Raw genomic sequence first — 17,383 nt, forward strand, 5'->3', positions numbered from 1 at the left:
AAGGGGCACAAAAACAAGGGAAAAACGAGTGGCACAGAGGGAAGAAGGGCACAAAAACGAGTGTAACAGAAGGCAAAAGGGGAACAAAAACAAGGGAAAATCGAGTGGAACAGAGTGCAGAAGGGCACAAAAAACGAGTGGAACAGAAGGCAGACGGGCACAAAAAATGAGGGAAAAACGAGTGGCACAGAGGGCAGAAGGGCACTAAAAAACGAGTGGAAAAGAGGACAGAAGGGCACAAAAACGAGTGGAACAGAAGGCAAAAGAGTCACAAACACAAGGGAAAACGAGTGGCACAGAAGCCAGATGGGCACAAAAAACGTTTGGAACAGAAGGCAAAAGGGGCACAAAAACGAGGGAAAAGCAAGTGGCACAGAAAGCAAAAAGGGCACAGAAATACCGGAAAAACGAGTGGCACAGAGGCAAAATACAGAATACAGAAATACAGGGGCAGCTAAGGACAGAAGGCAGAACGGGCAGAGAGGCACGGGGCAGCGAGAGTAACAGAAGGGAAAACCAGGCAGGGGACACGGGGGCAGCGAGGGGTACAGAGGGAAGAAAAAGTGGCTCGGACCACATACAGGGAGCGGGGGAAGACAGACAACAGCGGTCACAGACACAACAATGAAAATACAGGCAATACAACAAAAGCAATAAAGCGGAGGATGAACAAACCTACCTACGGCCTACCCCTGGCCACCAGGTATGAGGCGCAGGTGGTGAAGAACTCCAAAATTTCGCTCTCAGGGAATACTTACTAATATAACAAGAACTTGGCACAGACTCTGAAAATATGTAAAGACATCTTTATTAAACTTAACATAGTGAGGCCACGTCACCCAGAAGCCGTAGCAAGTGGATGAGGTAGTCTGAGGAACAAAGAGGACAGAGGCCTTTTATATGTTTTTAGCGTTACATGACTCAGTACAAAAAAAGAAAGGGGCAGTTCTAGCTTTTGCAAACATGCAAAAACCCAACATTCCTTCTTACACAAGCTGCAGAAACCCATAATAAAAACCCGGCACATCCCCATCGTAAACAGGCCATAAAGAAGGGAGCAGAGACAGGTGTGAGTAAGATAAGACAGGGTGTGTGTGCGATGAAAAGGTTTATGGCATGTTGTGCCTTGATGCTATCTCGCTCGGCCATTGGGAAAGGAACTGGTCGGGCAGGTTCGGCCTGGGGCAATGGTTTCAGCTTGCCCAGGTCACAGAGAAGTCAATTAAGGTGTACGTGTCCTTTGGAATCGAATTTGGCTGTAGTTATAAGCCTATGTGAGGGCAACTCACAAAATGGCTGCTGTACACAAAATGGAAGCCAAGGGTTCATGACGAAAATGACAATTTCGAGGTGAAATCGTTACTGGAATATGACGAAAATGCTTGTACATAGTGTACTAGCCATTCTCGGTCTTTTGATACCAAAATCGTCATGCTACGACAAAGTTTATTACACGAGTCCAGAATTTTCAGTACCACAGACGCTCCTTCTGCCCTTACATAGGCAATAACCTATACTCACGCTAGTCTGAGTCCAGGTCTATATTTATCAAATCATCAAGATGTTGCTGAAGCACAATCCTATTACTTAGCGACTCTCTCGGGACAGGTCTCCTTACACACGCAGTAGCACAAAGGCCATATATGGCAGGACCAAATAGGGAATGCCTCTATCTGTAGCATGTGATATAAGACCACACACCCAACAATTAGTGATGTTCACTACTAACTGGTAGTGAAATGTAAATGTAAATGCAGAAACTTTACAAAAGGAATTATCAGTAAACTCTGACCTCCTAACTAGTCCATGTTCAGGTAAAATCTGGAAAGAATGCAAAGAGGTAGAAGTAGGAAGCAGACATAGGTTGGGAGGTGGGTACAGATGTGAATTGGGCAGCAAAAACAATCCCACCCATAAAAGACAATGCCATGTTTAAAAAACACTAGAAAACACGTCATTAAGAACATATAGACAAAGTAGTATTATTATGAAATCATAATTTTTCACAACCCTAAGCAAAAGGTAAATCCTAAAATTATCTAGTAACATTGTAGGTCTTCCTATGCATTTCTGTAATTCATTATATGTTCAAGTGAAACAGTGGTGCCCCTCATTAATGCTCTGAGGTGAAAAGGGGATACTCTTTCACAGAAAATGGACTTTATTCTGCTTTTACTAAACAGAATACTACTTAAAAATAATGCCAGTTGAACAATAAAATCATTCTCCTAACACTTAGTCTATACAATCACACGGAAACCTCTTGTGAAACCAACTATGCCTAGAGTCTGTTCAAAAAGCCTCTCTGGCAGTCTGTCCAATCAAGTCTGCTCCCGTTGTTGCATGGGCCTTTGGATTCAGGCCTCCCATGCTCTGATGCTCAGTATCTGTTGGAGTGCCCTCCTGGCAAACACTCATAGCTCATTCAAAAAGTCTCAATGTCTCAAGGCAGTGCACCGTATCTCTCCTCTGCGGCAGACACTACAGATATGGGCACAGATCATCTTGTGCAGACCCGGGACCATTCTCAGACTCCAACACTCATCATTCAGTGTCAGAGGATGCTCAGGCTGCTCTTTCATGGGCACCAGAATGGAGTGCCTTTTGCCACTCTTGGATCCTCCGGTGCACTGCACTTCCGTTGAAGCAAGGGAAAAAAAGGGGTGCGTGGCCAAAACTCAGGCCAAGGGGCTCAAGGGACTGCACACTGTCAGAGGTTAACCAGCACATAACAGGCGCTCTTTTGCACTGAAATCTCAAGGGACTGCACACTGTCAGAGGTTAACCAGCACATAACAGGCACTCTTTTGTACTGAAATCTCAAGGGACTGTGGCAAAACCAGCTCCTTCTTCTTTTCTGATGTTGAACGCCTTCTGATGAAGCAAGTGCGATGCTTTAAACAGTTCATTGTACAACAAGGGGACTGCAAACAGGTGTCCTGCGATCTTCAAAGGGGTGGCCGCCATGGAACAAATCTGAGTTGAAATACACTGTCATTCTCAAAGGCAATACAAAAACAAAGGCAATAGGCAAAACAGTGCCTCTAGTCTCTTCAATTGGGTTTCCGTGTGAGAGCATATCTTACACCATGTAGCGACATGGGAATTCTATCTGAATGGATGTCCTCGCACATAGTGGCATGTCTAATGGGGCAAACACATTTTATCTCAATGATACACATAGGTGTTCCTAAATTCCTCATCTAGAACATCTCAAAAGCGGGATCACACACATGTTATCATAATAATTGTCCATCAGGTGGGACTATGCAATGCAAAAGCTAATGATCAAGATGTGGGAACAAAAGACAAGAACTAGAGAGTCTTGGTATTTCCATTATTTAAAATACATCTGGTTCATTAAAATTAAAGCAGCAGAAAAAGGAACTAAAAACCAAATTAGAATAGGCATTGAATTTGTCATATTAAAAAAAACGTAATGTGTCTCCTATTGAGGTGGAAAGCTTATCTTACTATAGTATTGAGTCAGTTAATCAGTCCTAACAGTCCTAACAGTCCTAACAGTTAGACTGGAAAAACATCAGAATAGGCCTAAAGAAAATTCTTAGAAACCAGTCTAGTTATGCAACAGGGAATTATACATAAAATGGGGGTCCATGGTACATTACTGCAATCTGAAAGTGCGAACCTGAACAATACACTAATAATAAATAAAAGTTGACTGGTGAAAGGAATACGGAAAAGAGAATAGGACACAGCTAAAATCCCCAATAACTAGGCCTGATGTGCTTGGGTGATAGTCAGGCATGTGACACAATACCAAGAGTATGGGTGATACACAAAAAAAAATCACAATAGTCTACAAATTTAACTCTACCGTTGGCCACTACACCATATACGGTAATCTCAGCTAATGTTCCAGTTCCTTCTTCAGGAAAAAATGAAACCTGGTTTCTTTTACGGTCCAGAGCCATAGGAAAGCCACTTAGGAAGCAGAATAAAACTGACTAATGTGAAATAGAAATTAGGTCACCATGTACAAGAGTCACAAATCTATAATTTATCCTTACGTCCAATCAGGATATATAATTTTAGGGCTGCCTGTTCCTTACAGGAAAGGGCAGTATCATGACTACAAATGACACAATTTGCTGTTTATTTTTCTTCAATACTTATAGCCAAATTTGACATACACTGGTAAAGTGTTGTCTGTCTGGTTCACAATATGTAAAAAAGTCATATCTGTGAATTTTAGTATCAGCGAAAATTTTACCCAACTGTTGACAGCGACATGTATCGCCATACATGTCCCCTCACAACAACACGGGTGAATTTGTAATAATTTCTTAAGCAGCAACATACAACATAAAACATGCAAAAAGCGCACAAAACGGACGTCAAGCCATCAGATATACTCGCTGTAAAACGATAGCATATATAAATGAGCGGTGACGCATAATACCGTGGAAGGATACCCTCCTGTTTGAGAGTAGATCACCAATAGTGGGTATCTGCTTTCAAATACAACTTTCGGACACACAGAACCAGCAAGAACAATTCATGATAGAACAAAATACACAAACATGAAAAACGCATGGACATTTCTTTTCAAAGGAGTTGCGCAAAAAAAACCCCATCTCATTTCAACCAACCAAACTCACGTGTCTTGTTAGGCTTAAAAGCCCCCAGAGCAATCCAGGAATGATCTGTGAGCAGAAGCAAAAAGGAAAAAAAATACACAGCACACAGAAGAGAGACATTTCTTATAATAAACAGACATCAATTGTAACTTTTAAGCAGAAGACAAAACATGAGACACATTAACAAACACAAAAATAAATTTCCATTACTTAATTGTTACCATCTTGTCAGTCACCTTGCAACATGAAGTCTTTTTAACTTTTAGAGGTAAAATCCTTTCCCTGACACCTAAAATTATTCTTGTGCCACAATCTCCATGATGAAAAAAAAAACTTGTTAATTGGCAAATCGTTCTTACTTATTCATGTAGGTTTCAACATTTTAGTAAAAGGCTGCATCTTCTTTTTCTTGTCTAAGACGTAATGCAACACTTCGTTTTCTGTACTAGCAGACATTATTTTTTTAGAGCAGAAATACAAATGTCATGATGTTGGGACTTTTAAAGAAACCTTTCAAGAAACCTTTTTTATATTTCCCTTTGGAATTAAGTCTTTAACTTTAAACCAGAAATTCCACCTTTCAGAGGCCTGTTTAGCAATGTTATTCTGCATTTCACAGAGACAAGGCTCGAATTTAAAAGGTCGCAATGTCAATATGACAAAGACAGAAGGCCTACTACATTTACTGTGAAGGGTTTACACATACCAGTTTTTAGAACAAATGCTTGGTACCGCTAAAATTAGAACCTTCAACCCTGATATTAAACACAAACCTCTGCACCGGGCACATTGGCTCACTGAGCTATGAAAAACAACCTTAATAACAACTCGCAAGTTTGTATTATACACAAATGTATGCATTTACTGAAGCCAGAGACACTTTCAAGCTATGGTAAATAACAAGAATCTGTGTTAAAAACCTATTTAACTCAATTTCGACTTTTATCTTTGGGGCACTTAAAAATAAATATCCTATAATTGTTTTACATATTAATCATCCTCAGGATGTTCTTTACACGTTACAGATATTAGACATTAGTCATATCTCATGTAAATCCTTGGAAAAATTAGGTTTTTTTACGCCTGCGCCAAGTGAAAACCAACATGCAAATTACCTAATTACACCGTAACACATAATTTAAATCAAATTTTAATACTAGGAGGTCATAGTATGAGTATTAAGCTTTATACATATCAAAAAACGATTTTAAAAAGCACTTATTTTTTTTTCAAATAATTTTTCCATAATTAATAATTTTTCGTTCAATGAAACCAATTATCTGTTTTTATGATAATTCCACATATAAAAAAAAGCTGCATCCCTTGCCTATCATTTTTAGATGCATTCATTTATGCGCTTACGCACAAAAAGCCTAACTTAAAACAAGACATTTTTCGCGCCATTTTTAAAGGGCAATCAGTATTTTCAACAGAACCAAAAATATACTTTGAAAAAGATGTTTTAAGAGAGGAAAACCGTATTTGGAATGTCTTCCAGTGATACAAAGTTATGAACCTTGTTTTTGTAACCCTCTAAAACACTATTCTGAAATGAAAAAGATCCAACTGTGATTAACTAACGGCTAAGTCCTGGGCTAAATAAACATTCCAATATTATTCATGGCCTTTGAAAAACAACATCTGCTGCCTTAAGGCAGGAAAGGCTGAAACCTGAAAGAGAGATGAAACCCGAGCACGCTTTCAGTTTTACTGAAAACAGACATTTCAAGTTTTTTTTAAAAATGCGCGTGCAAAAAGATGCATTTAAATCTAGCAAGAAAAAATTTACTTTAGCTGAAGTGTTTGCCTTTAAAAAACGCTACAAATCATTTTGCTACCAAAGGCACAATTATTTTTGAGGCCCTTCTTATTCCTAGTGAATGTGAATTTTAACTTATCTATTTTAAGCATTTAACAGTTTGCACATATGCGTTTTTGCTTGTCTGTTAATTAAATAGCAACACATAGCGATTTTAGCATGGGACATAGTAAATTGCTGGAGTGTTATTTAATTTCTACTTAATATTAATTAATCTGACAATTTACTTAACAGACTGAAAACATCAAGAAACCCACAAACACACATTGAGAGCTCATTGCAGACATAAAGAGAAAGTATTCAAACACTCAAGGACACACAATACAGCGCTGTAAGCTATTACTGAAGTTACACTAATGAGAAAAACCACATAGACATTGAAACACACATTGAACCCACAAATCGACACGCAGGACGAAAACAAAGCCATTTGTAAATACTAGCTGTAAGTCATATTTACAAGAAGCACATCGCAATAGCGTTCCAAAAGACTGCAAAAAACACAGCCCAACAGACTGCTGTATGTGCACGAAGCCACAATACACTTAATTCACTAGTTTTGGCTGGCAGAACACCAAAAATCGTTCTGCATATTTCCATTCATGAAACTGCGCAGAACAAAGGATCCTTGTTTTGTATTATGTCATATTTTAATTCCCTGGGGATACCAAATCACCAAGGAAGAAATATGTTTTTAAAACTAAACCTATTTAGATATCCCCTTTAGGGGAAGCCGGCTAAAACAAACGTATACAAAGTTGGCCAACACAAAGCTCCAAATTTGCTCAGATCAGGCATCTTATAGCTCACTAATCTAGCTTCAAACTTCAAGGGGCTATCTCTATCGATACACTCGTAAATATACAAGACCCTCGGTTTTCGAAAATTGCAATCTTCAAATAAAACTAAGGACAATCAAACTAAGAACCAATCAAAATCCAAAAATCAAAGAACAAAGGACTGGGAGCGACCCACTTATACTTAACTCTTACTTTTACTAATCTAAATGTTATCCAGATTCTAACTGTCAAGTTCTACATGACCTAATGGTCTTTTTAAGAATACTCACGCAAAAAGGTTACCAGTCAGGAGTGACATCATGTGGAGGATCAAAAATCAGGAAGGTCAGAAATATACTGGGCTGCAGAATCAAAGAATCTTTAGAATCCCGTGCACAGAGTACCTTCTTAGTAGAATCTTGATCTGTCCTCCTCAGTTTATTTCAGTCTCCTGGCACGATCACTCCCACAGAAAGTCACTTCTCTGATGATTCCCGCGTTAGGGCGCCAACTGAAGAACTCCAAAATTTCGCTCTCAGGGAATACTTACTAATATAACAAGAACTTGGCACAGACTCTGAAAATATGAAAAGACATATTTATTAAACTTAACATAGTGAGGCCACGTCACCCAGAAGCCGTAGCAAGTGGATGAGGTAGTCTGAGGAACAAAGAGGACAGAGGCCTTTTATATGTTTTTAGCGTTACATGACTCAGTACAAAAAAAGAAAGGGGCAGTTCTAGCTTTTGCAAACATGCAAAAACCCAACATTCCTTCTTACACAAGCTGCAGAAACCCATAATAAAAACCCGGCACATCCCCATCGTAAACAGGCCATAAAGAAGGGAGCAGAGACAGGTGTGAGTAAGATAAGACAGGGTGTGTGTGCGATGAAAAGGTTTATGGCATGTTGTGCCTTGATGCGATCTCGCTCGGCCACTGGGAAAGGAACTGGTCGGGCAGGTTCGGCCTGGGGCAATGGTTTCAGCTTGCCCAGGTCACAGAGAAGTCAATTAAGGTGTACGTGTCCTTTGGAATCGAATTTGGCTGTAGTTATAAGCCTATGTGAGGGCAACTCACAAAATGGCTGCTGTACACAAAAAGGAAGCCAAGGGTTCATGACGAAGATGACGATTTCGAGGTGAAATCGTTACTGGAATATGACGAAAATGCTTGTACATAGTGTACTAGCCATTCTCGGTCTTTTGATACCAAAATCGTCATGCTACGACAAAGTTTATTACGCGAGTCCACAATTTTCAGTACCACAGTGGTAGCCTGCGGGTGGTGGAGGGCCCGTTTATGAAGGGGTATGGCACCATTGTTGTCCCCTTGACAGAACTGACTTCAAAGAAACAGCCCAAGAAGGTGATCTATACTGATGCCTGCCAGACCACTTTTGATGTCATGTGCATGGCGCCCATGCTCAAGGCGTCTGATTTCTCCAAAGAATTTGTGGTGCAGACAGATGCTTCAGATCATGGTGTGGGAGCGGTACTCACACAATTGAATGACGAGGGCTTGACCAACCCGTAGCTTTCATTAGCAGGAGGCTACTTCCCAGGGAACAGAGGTGGAGTGAAATTGAAAGGGAAGCTTTTGCTGTGCTCTGGGCGCTGAAGACACTGAGGACTTACTTGTTTGGCAATTACTTCCTGGTTCAGACAGACCACTGGCCCCTCAGATGCTTGATTCAGATGAGGGATGAGAACCCATGGTGTGGTCCATCTCCCTACAAGGAATGGACTTCATGGTGGAACACCGACCTGCAACATAGCATGCCAATGCTGATGGTCTGTCCAGATTTTTCCACCTTAGTGATCAGAACTCCCGAGAGGGTGGGTAGTTCCCCCCCACTTTTCAGCAGGAGGGGACACGTTTTAGACCTGGCATTTCTTGGTGTGAATACCCTTGACATTTTGCCTACACCGCCTCTATTTTTGATGCTGTGAAAGATTGCGTTTGACTGGCTTAGATGCTGTGAGCACTTTGCCACTGCTAATCAGTGTCAAAGAGCAAGTGCTCCCTGTGTAAAGTGTAATGGTAATTGGTTGTCCATAATTGGTATATTTGTCTTACTATTAAAGTCCCTAGTAAAGTGCACTATGTGTGCCAGGGCTGGTAATCCAAATGCTACTAGTGGGCCTGCAGCACTAATTGTGCCACCCACACCAGTAGCCTTAAAAAGAGACCTCAGGCATGCCACTGCAATGCCTGCGCGCAGTTTGTTAAACTGCAATGTTGTTCTGACAAGTGTACCCAATTACCAGGCATCCTTCCCTTTTTATGCACATCAGACACCCCTATGTTAGGTCCAGGGTACCCCCCTGGGCAGAGTGCACTGTATGTGAAAGGTAGGACATGTACAGATGTGCGTACCATGGCCTTACAGTGAAATACTCTCCATTTAGTGTTTCACTGTTGAAGGGCCATCTTGCCCATAGGACAAAATGGGGAGGCTGTGTAATATGTTTCCAGCCTATCTTACTATAGGCTTAAGATGGAGAGGTGAAGTTTAGTATTCCTGATTTCACAATTTAATAACACATCTTTGTGTGAAGGTGGTTTTTGCATTGTATGTTTAGAAACCGCACTTTTAGAAGTGGCTGTTTTTTTGTGTTCTAACATTTCTGTGTGTATTTGCCTGGTTGTGGATTGACTGTCTGGATTTAACTGTGATAGGATCTGTGGAATATCTTGGCCCAGGGGAGGAGGTGAGAGAGCAACAGGCTGACCTGCATCTAGAGTGTAGGGGGGAGGAATAGCCCCTGGAGATGAAGAGGCCTGGGCTGCCGCCATATAACCATGACTCCATCTCCTGCTGAATGATTGAGGATCCAGACCCACACTAATCAAAGGAAGAAGGTGTCACAGGTAGGGAGACACCCAGAACTGGTTTGGACAGGGGTTAGTGCCCCTCTGAACACAAACACTTTAAAGACATTTAGGGGTATAACTATGAGTGCTGAAGCCCCTGAACATTGGAATGGAATGGAATGGAACTCTTCATGACTGAAAAGGATTGAAACTACTTTGTGGTCAAGAAGAACCTCTGCCAAGGAAGACACAGCTGAAGAGACTGAAGGAAAGGACTGACCCTTGCTGTGTGTTCGGGGGCTGGCCTGCAGTTTGCTGTTTTAACCAAGGAGAGACTAAAGGGGCTTTGCTGTGTCCCCCTGCTTGAAAGGACTTTGCTGTGTGCTGTGTCCTGAAGTAACTTATCCCCAAGGGCCAGAGGAGAGCTGGCTCCCTGTTGTGGAAACTCAGGAACACAAAAGTTTCCAGGTGTGTCTCAGCAACACTGTGTATGTGTGCTTTTTGCAGCCTAAGACCCTCGTAAGAATTGCCCTGTGATTGTGGGCACCAGGAGTCCAAGTGAGTCTCAGCGACACTGTGTGTGTGTGTGCTTTGTGCAGCCTGAGACCTTCATGAGGATCGTCCTGTGATCGTGTGCACCCGGAATCCAAGTGAGTCTCAGCAACGCTGTGTGTGCGTGTGCTTTGTGCAGCCTGAGACCCTCGTGAGGGTTGCCCTGTGATTGTGTGCACCCAGAACTCAAGTGTGTCTCAGCGACGCTGTGTGTGCATGGCTTTTTGCAGCCTGAGACTCTCGTAAGAATTGCCCTGTGATCGTGGGCACCAGGAATCCAAGCGAGTCTCAGAGACGCTGTGTGCGTGTGCCCTGTTGCAGCCTGAGATCTTCATCATTGCCATCTGCCCGGACCGGCATCACCAGAGGAGCTGTGCCGCCGGTCCGAGCTTGCCTTTTGCCAAGGAAGGACCTCAAACCCTCTCTATCGTCTGGGGGGCCAGAGTTCCACTGCCCAAATCAACAAAGGCACATCAGAGGCCCGAATAGCGAGGAGAGCTAGCTCTCACCCCCCCAGGTAACGCTCAGCGAGCGTGTGTATGTCGCCGCCTGGGGCAGGGTGCGGGCTCAGAGAGAAATGCTCTGAGCCTGTCCCATTCTTACAGCATGAGCCTCTGCTCAAGCTCATATTGCGGTCTGTACTTGCCGAGGAGTGGCAGTACCGGGGCCAGAGTGTGGAGCTACACTTTGTGTTACACCATACCCGTGTTGGGGGCATATTTTGGCAGTAGCTGACCGCGAGTCAGCAGGAGTGGCCTGGAGACCATCCCGAGCACCGTAATCGGTGCCAGAGTACATTATTTTGGTATTACGAACTACCTGAGTATTGCATTATGCATTACATCATTTTGGTATTACGAACTGCCTGATCTGTGCATCACGCATTGCATTATTTTGGCATAACGAACTGCCTGATTGTTGCATTACGCATTGCATTATTTCTGCATAACGACTGCCTGATCGTTGCGTTACGCATTGCATTATTTCTGCATAACGAACTACGTGATTGTTGCATTATGCATTGCATTATTTTGCATAACGACCTACCGGATTGTTGCACTACAAATTGCATTATTTTGGCATTACGAACTGCCTGATTGTTGCATAACGAACTGCATTAGCTTTACATTGCTAAATGTCTGATTCTTGCATTACGAACTGCATAGCATTGCATTAGGACTGCATTGGATCATCTAGAATTGCTCATTAATATTGCCAGACCCTACAAGGGCTGGCTGGCCTAATAATCGGCCAGGTGATATATTACAAATACGCATATGTTGGATTTTTATCATGTGGTCTCATTGTATAACTTTTATATAAACATATACTTGTTTTTCTGAATTTGTGTGGAGTCCAGATGTGGTATTATCATTGGGTTGCTGAGAGCGTGGTTGCAAATACTTTACACATTTGCTTTGGAGATAAGCCAGGCTGCTCGTACCAAGCTACTGAGAGGGTGAGCAGGGGCTATCTGAGATGGTGTCCTTCCTTTCTCTGACTAAGAAGCAAGGGTCTCTATTTGGCCTAAGGTACCTACCTCAGCCAGGTAGAGACCCCCAGTTCTAACAATGAGTCTTTGAGTGAATCTGTGATGGATGCATGAGTGTCTGAGTGGGCCTATGAGCGGATGCATAATTATCTGAGTGGGTATGTGAGTTGTTGTATGAGTGTCTGAATGGGTTGGTCAGTGAGTGCATCTTGTGTGTGTGTCTTAGTGGGTCTGTGAGTGGGTGCGTACATGTCTAAGTGGGTCTGTAAGTGGGTGCATGAGAGTGAGTGGCTACATGACTGTCTGATTGGGTATGTGAGTGGGTACATGTCTTGCTTTTCCTTTCAGATAATACAGAATCTCCCACATGGTGGCTCAACACATGGCGAAGCAAAACGTAAAACCCAACAACACCTAGAAAAGGGTTTTATTTTACAAAATGCATAGACTCTCTTTTTAGAATAACGCTTAAGGTTTATTTATGCAATGCTCTCTAACAGAAAGGCTTTCCCAAATGCCAAAATAGCAACATTCAAATATATATATATATATATATATATATATATATATATATATATATATATATATATATATATATATATATATATATATATATATATATATATATATATATATGCTTGCACTTTCCGCGGCTCTTTTCAGGGAGAAATCGCCCGTGGTCTGGTGGCGCGTTGCGTCTGGCAGAGCCCCGCCAGCTAGTTAATTCCACAACAAAGTTCCAAATTTCAACGCACTCTCAGAAACAGGATTGCAATGGGTGTAGTTTATTGCTACAATAAACTACAGCCATTGCAATCCTGTTTCTGAGAGTGCGTTGAAATTTGGAACTTTGTTGTGGAATATATATATATATATATATATATATATACATATATACAAGCAATAATAACACACTTGGTAAATGCAACAGTCAAATGCATGGATAATACTAATTAATGAACAAGCAGCAAATAATATGAGATAAGACTCGAGGAAATATAATGGATGTCCTGCAAGAGATCAGAAAGATATATACACTGAATCACAAAGAAAACACGTCAAATGATCAAAGTCACTGGCCATACATCACAATAGCAATAATTGAAACTCAAACACCTCAAATGTCCACAGCCCCTGGAACCACGCATCACAATGGCAATAATCAAAACTCAACACTTCACCTGGTTCAAAAACTACATATTAGCCCACTCCTCAGCGGGGCATTAAACAGCCGGAGATTAGAGCCTCAGCAACCAGGGTTCCGTTGTACCAAAGAAGACGTGTCCGTTCCCATTCGGATTCCGAAATCCCGGTTTCTAAGTCAACAACCCTCAGCTTTATAATCTCAAAACACACACTAGAAGATTTGAGAGTCTTCCTCCCCGCACAAGGAAACTTACTAGGACTGGCCAGCTTCCAAGCAAGCATTCCATGGCCGGAAGGAGTTCCCATGTCCCATCTACATTCTCACATGTTCTAGCCTTTATCTTGAGAAAGCTCACAAAAGCCTCCAGGGCACATTAAACAATCTCTCACAAAAACAATCCTTCAATGTGATTAACCCAAACAACTTGCAAGCGTGGCTATGCACGCAGATAAAGTTCAAGCCAGGCAGAGTCAGAATTCAGGATGAAATGAGGCCATGTCAAAGCCAATAGTAGGAACTTCATAATTCTTCCCAATATACAACACAATGCACATTTGTGCACCACTGCCTATAGCATCACATACTTCATCTCTCAATGTACAATACAGTGCACATTTGTGCACCACTGCTCATTAAACTGCACTTCAAGATCAAAAAGTACATTCCACACCGCTCTCTCTCTCATGCTTTCAAATGCACATCCGACACGTTCTGTTCTTGGCAAGGCTGACCTACTCTGCGACAGCACCCACTGAAAGACTGCAAGATTACAAGAAAGAAACCTTTAAGAGAAACAAGGCATATGCAGGACGTCGTACATTCAGGCTAGGATAAAATAACACACCAGAGGCAATTAAAATAACGGTAGTCAAAGGTCATCACAGGGTGTCAGACCACAAGAGTGCCTCTAGCACTACAGTGCGTGAGTCTTTGACTGTTTCTGTGAATGGGTACATGAGATTGTGAGTGGATCTGTGAGTGGGTGCATAAAAGGTTGCGTGGGTCAGTAAGTAAATGCAGGAGCTTCTGAGTGGGTGAGTGAATGGGTGCATGGTTCTCTGAGTCGTCTCCCAGTGGTTGAATGAGTCTGATTGAGTATGTGAGTGGGCGAGCCACTCTGACTGGGTCTCTCAGTGGGTGCATGAGATCATGAGTAGGTCTGTGGGTGGGTACATGAGTGTCTGAGTGGGTCTGTGAGTGAGTCTGTGTGACTGAGTAGGTTTGTGACAGGGTGCATGACTCTCTGAGTGGGTTTGTGAGTGGTTGTAGGAGTCTGTGAGTGTGTCGGTAAGTGGAAGATTAAGTGCCTGAGTAGGTCTGTGAGTGGGTGCATGAGTGTCTGAATAGATCTGTGAGTGGCTACGTTGGTGTTTGAGTGGGTCTGTGAATGGGTGCATGAGTGTCTCAGTAGGTCTGTAAGTGGGCGTAAAAGTGTCTAGCTAGGACTGTGAATCTCTCAGTGGGTTTTTCAATAGATGCATGAATCTGTGAGTGGGAGTGGGAGTCTCTGAGTGAGTATCTGGGTGAGTTTCTGAGGGGTTATGTTAAAGTCTGAGTGGGTCTGTGAGTGGGTGCATCAGTATTTGGGTGGGTCTGTTAGTGGGTACATGAGTAACTCAGCTGGTCTGTAAATGGGTGTGAGAGTGCCTGTTTGGGTCTGCGAGTGCATGTAAGAGTGTCTGAATGGGCCAGTGACTGTGTGTGAGTCTCTGATTGGGTCTGTGAGTACAAGCATGAGTGGGTCAATGAGTGTATGCTTGAGTCTCTGAGAAGGTCTGTGAGTGGGTACATGAGAGTCTGAGTGGATCAGTGAGTGTGTTCATGATTGTCTGAGTGGGTCTGTAAGTAGCGGAATGAGTGTCTGACTGGATGTGTGAGTAGATGCATGAGTCTGTGATTGTGTGAGTACATGAGTGCCTCTGGGGACATATGTGTGGCTCTCTGAGCGAGTCTGTGAGTGTGTGCATGAGTATTTGAGTGGATCTCTGAGTAAGTGTGTAAGTCTGAGTGGGTCTGTGAGTGGGTGCATAAGTATTTGAGTGGGTCCATCTGTGAGTGCAAAAGGCTTTGAGTGGATCTGTGAGTGGGTGCATGAGTTTTTGAGGGGGTCTGAGAATGGGTGCATAAATCTCTGTGTTTGTCTGTGAGTGGCTGTAGGAGCCTATTAGTGGGTCTGTAAGTAAGTGATTAAGTGCTTGAGTAGGTCTGTCAGTGGGTGCATGAATTTCTGAATAGATATGTGAGTGGCTGTGTTAGTGCTTGAGTGGGTTTGTGAGTAGGTGCATGAGCCTCTTAGTAGATCTGTAAATCAGTGTAAGAATATCTGACTGGGACTGTGAGTAGATGTATGAATGTCTGAGTGGGCCACTTAGTGTTTGCATGAGTCTCTGAGTGGATCAAGGAGTGTGAGCATGAGTCTGTGAGTGGTTCTGTGACTGCATGCATGAGTCTCTGAGTGGGTCTGTGAGTAAGTACTTGAGTCTCTCAGTGGGATTCTGAGTAGGATTTGTGATTCTCTGAGTGGGTCTGTGAGTGGTTATGTAAGCATAGGTGGGGATCTCATTTGGTACATGAGTCTCTGTGTGGATCTGTGAGTGGGTACATTAGTGTGTGGGTGGGTCTCTGAGTATGTGTATGAGTCTCTGAGTGGGTCTGTAAGTGGGAGTAAGAGGTTTTAAGTGGATCTGAGAGTGGGTGCATCAGTCTCTGAGTGTGTCTGTGAGTGGCTGTATGAGTCTGTTAGTGGGTCTGTAAGTGAGTGATTAAGTGCTTGAGTAGGTCTGTCAGTGGGTGCATGAATATCTGAATAGATATGTGAGTGGCTGTGTTAGTGCAGGAGTCTCTCGTGGATCTGTAAACAGGTGTAAGAGTATCTGACTGGGACTGCGAGTAGATGCATGAATGTCTGAGTGGGTCAGTTAGTGTTTGCATGAGTCTGTGACTGTGGGAGGCTGTGTAAGTGTCTGAGTGGATCAGTGAGTGTGTGTGTGTCTCTGAGTGGATCAGTGAGTGTGTGCATGAGTCTCAATGGGGGTCTGTGAGTGTGCATGTGAGTCTCTCAGTGGGTTTGTGAGAACATGCATGAGTGTTTGAGTGGGTCAATGAGTGTGTGTGAGTCAGAGTGGACGTCTGAGTAGGTGCATGATTGTCTTAGTGAGTCAGTAAGTGGGTGTGTGAATATGTGAGTGGGTCTGTGAGTGAATGCATTCATGTCTGAGTCTGTGAGTGGTTGCAATGGGTCTTTGAGTGGGTGTATGGTTTTCTTTAGAGGGCTCTGAGTGGGTGCATGAGTGTCTGAGTGAGTCTACCAGTGGGTGCATGAGTGCTTCAGTGGATCGCTGAGGAGTGCATTAGTCTGTAAGTAAGTATACCAATATTTGTTTTTCATTTTTTTGCTGATATTTACGAATTGGTCATGATGTTATACGAGGGAATTCGCGAATATCGTGCGAGGTGCAGAAAAACATTTTCTTTTTATGCTTTCTACCTATACATTGTCTCGGAAACACCCCTATATCCCACCACTGGGGCAGGGTACATCCAACCTGACCCCTTATGCTGGTTTTTGTCATTTTGTTTGAGCCCCAGGGACTGTTACGATAAACTTAAATGGTGACAGCAACTCTTTGCTCAGGTTGTGGCCAGCCAATCACTGCTTTCCTACAGGCACGCACATTCGCAATTTATCATGAAATAGTAGCGAATTGTTCACATCCAGAGAAATACAAATTTGGATTTCCTTAAATTTCTTGACTACTACTGAACTGATATACACCAAACAACTGAAAGCGTGGTCTGCGGAACAAAATCAACCTTTCTGCTAAATTCAATGTAATTCCGATCAGTGGTTCAGGCTGAAGTCATGTTCAAAACTCCTACAGGAATTAACATGGAAAATGCACTTTATTTACCCCCAGCCTCCTTTTTCTCTGCCACGACTTGACGGATTGACCCAAAACTTCCCATGTACTACTAGAATCACCGGCACACATTATTTGGAAAATTTTGTTAAAATTCATCAAACTACGCCAAAGAGACAGGAAAGTCAAAAAATGCTTTTGCTATGGAAACATGGTCCGAACTATAGCTACCTACTGGCAATCGGCAGTAGGCAATATATACACACACACACACATATATATATATATACATATATATAATGTTTACATTTATAT

This window comes from Lissotriton helveticus, chromosome 6, assembly GCF_964261635.1.
Source record: "Lissotriton helveticus chromosome 6, aLisHel1.1, whole genome shotgun sequence".
Taxonomy (NCBI): domain Eukaryota; kingdom Metazoa; phylum Chordata; class Amphibia; order Caudata; family Salamandridae; genus Lissotriton; species Lissotriton helveticus.